The 3,041-nt window shown below is 40.8% G+C and overlaps 1 non-coding gene across 1 annotated transcript; it reads right to left on the reverse strand.

The window, feature by feature from the left end:
- Positions 1 to 1,324: 1,324 nt before the first annotated feature.
- On the reverse strand, positions 1,325 to 1,488 carry LOC114889835. Its single transcript, XR_003792137.1, has one exon. It is a non-coding gene; the product is annotated as a U1 spliceosomal RNA (small nuclear RNA).
- Between the last annotated feature and the right edge of the window lie 1,553 nt (positions 1,489 to 3,041).

Consider the following 3,041-nt stretch of genomic DNA (forward strand, 5'->3'; position numbering starts at 1 on the left):
TTCCATGCTTCCACTGCAGGGGGCACAGGTTCAATCCCTGGTGGGGGAATTAAGATCCCGCATGCTGCACTGCATGGCCAAAAAAAAAAAAAAAAAAACACCACCAAAAGGGGAAAAAAACTAACCAGAGGAAAAATAAAATTAAAGGAAACAATGACATTCAATGACAATGCTCTGCTGTGAATAATGTTTGCCTAAGAATAATATGAACACTGAATACTGATTTAACCAAGTGATTTAACCAAATGGTTTTTAAACTAAATTAGGAAAAATAGAGAAGAAATGGTGGTGCAAGAGAGCTAAATCTTCATTTACATTATCAAAAATAGGCAATGTCAAAAATGGATGCATTAAAGGATAATATTTTAGATATTATTTAAATATCTAATTAGATATTATCTAAATATCTAGATATTTCCGGTTTAGAAACACAGAGGTTCATAAATTTCAGAAGAATCAAATTTTAGTTGTTTTTAGAGTGGAAAGTGTCTCCCTCTGAAGGGGACCTGCAGAACAGGAAGAAGTAGGCAAAGAACTTAGTTTAGAAACGTAAAAGGACTATTTGATTTTCTAAATGAAGTACATGTGTTATTTGGATACAAATTTTAAAAACATGCTGCAAAATATCTGTACTTTGTGTCTCTCATGTTCAGTTTTAAACAAAGGCCCCAGAACAGCACTCAGGTAACTATCTTTATCAGGTGAGTACTTAAACTCAGAAGCCAATTGAGGGATATTTTTATATTCCTGAGGGTCAGGAAGTGGCCAAGTACAGATGGACAAGGATTTGTTCTAAAAGAGAAGCAACAGGAACTGCTTTTACAAGACAGGTGAACATGAGTGTGAAGATCACTAGACATCCTCAGAATAGCTAGATCTGGAAACTAGGAAGAACCAGAACATACCATACCCTGAAACTGAAACCCAAGCAATCAGCAGCACATACAGGAATAGCAGTTGTTTGCAAATATACTCTAGTTTACAGCAATCGATTCTCAAAGACACTAGTAGGGGGCCTTTAAAAATACCCACATCCAATCCAGATGAAGCATTCAGTATATAATAAATGAGAGACGAACCTACTAAAACGGTTCAAAAGTCCCAAATTCAGGTACTGCAAAGAAAAATAGCTACTTAAGAGAAAAACATCCTGGTTATTTCAACACTCTCAAGAACCTAGTTTTCAAACTGAAACTAAACCAATCAGAAACGGAAAAACTCATACAAACTTTCCCTCAGAACACTACCCCTAACGTGCCAGAAACTCCCCAACAAACAGAAAAGGAACCTACGATATGAAACTTCCTTTAACAAACAAAAGGACCAGGGGAGAGCGCGAACGCAGTCCCCCACTACCACAAATTATGCAGTCGAGTTTCCCACATTTGGGGAAATCGCAGGGGTCAGCACATCCGGAGTGCAATGGATAAGCCTCGCCCTGGGAAAACCACCTTCGTGATCATGGTGTCTCCCCTGCCAGGTAAGTATGAGTTGCTAGTATTCGCTGGTACCTCACCCTCAGATTCAAATCACTCTAAAGATAGGGTCACTTTTCTCATGCATTTTACAACCCAACCCCCACTGCTGGAATACAGTTTCCAAACCTTAATTACCATGCAGCAATATTTTATATATCTAGATATTGCCAAATCTTAGGAAATACAATGCCTAGTGTAAGAATTACCGGCAGTCACTGCTCTTATCTACATGTTCCACACCCCTTTTGCTGATCTACATGTTCCACACCCCTTTTGCTGATCTCATTCACAGTGTCCTTTTCCTGGTATAGTTAGTGGAATGAAAAAGGCAAAGACGCTCTACGGATATAAAGGTAACAAATTCGTTCCTTCCTTCAAGGGCTTGGAGCTAATGACGTCGCTGTGATTCTGGCGCAGTTCAGCAAGCCGATATTCACGTAACAGAAAGAGCAAGTCTGAAAAGATGAAATTTGGCAAAAGTACATTAAAAAATTCAGTCCAGGAAGTGCTAAAAATAGGCTGTCAGTTCAAAGCTTCAAGCAAAAGTACAAAATATGCTCTTTCAAATATGCCGCATATGATCACCCTCACTTGCAAGAGCAGTTACACAAACACTAATTCTAAACCAAGTAAGTGGAAAACTCACAAAACGCTCCCTCCTACAGCAGGTATTTGGATAAGCCGTAGGGGGTCTGTTCAGCTGGAGTGTGATGACCCTCACCGTTGGAAATCACTTTTGTGATCAAGAGTGTCTCCTCTCCTAAGCAAGACTAAGTTGTGTTTCGATTTATCCTTAAACCCTGTTGTGCCCAACATTACAAGCACAGGGTCATTCGTTTGCTTTTTCATGGGTGTCTGAAATCCAAAACAAGACTACTGAAGAATCAATCTATCCTACAAGAAACTCTGGGGACTTCCCTGGTTGCACAGTGGTTGGGAACCCGCCCGCCAATGCAGGGGACAAGGGTTTGATACCTGGTCCAGGAAGATCCCACATGCTGCGAAGCAACTAAGCCCGTGCACAACTACTGAGCCTGTGCTCTAGAGCCCCTGAGCCACAACTACTGAGCCCACGTGCCACAACTGCTGAGCCTGCAGCCACAACTACTGAAGCCCGCACACCTAGAGCCCGTGCTCCGCAACAAGAGAAGCCACCACAGTGAGAAGCACGTGCACCGCAATGAAGAGTAGCTCCTGCTCGCCGCAACTAGAGAAAGCCCACACACAGCAACGAAGACCCAACGCAGCCAAAAATAAATTAATAAAATAAATTAAAAAAAAAAAGAAACTCCTGGGCCTTCCTACACTATATTAGCCGCTTCAAAAAGAGCAAATCCCGTCTCAGGTAGTGGTTAATGTATCACATATTCCATGTCCACATAATCAATATTATCATTCTTCTTAATCCTCTCCTTCCTGCGTCAGTGTATATTAGAATTGGAGTTTCCAAGTTTAACTGTTCTTCAGTTGTCTCTCCAAAATCACACTAGAACCACCCTACTTCTTTTTATCTTACAGAAGGACTCTTCTGGTATTCTCTCCTCCACCAAAATAAATTAACCA

This window comes from Monodon monoceros, unplaced genomic scaffold (assembly GCF_005190385.1).
Source record: "Monodon monoceros isolate NGI ecotype Baffin Bay Population unplaced genomic scaffold, NGI_Narwhal_1 Super_Scaffold_9, whole genome shotgun sequence".
Lineage (NCBI taxonomy): Eukaryota > Metazoa > Chordata > Mammalia > Artiodactyla > Monodontidae > Monodon > Monodon monoceros.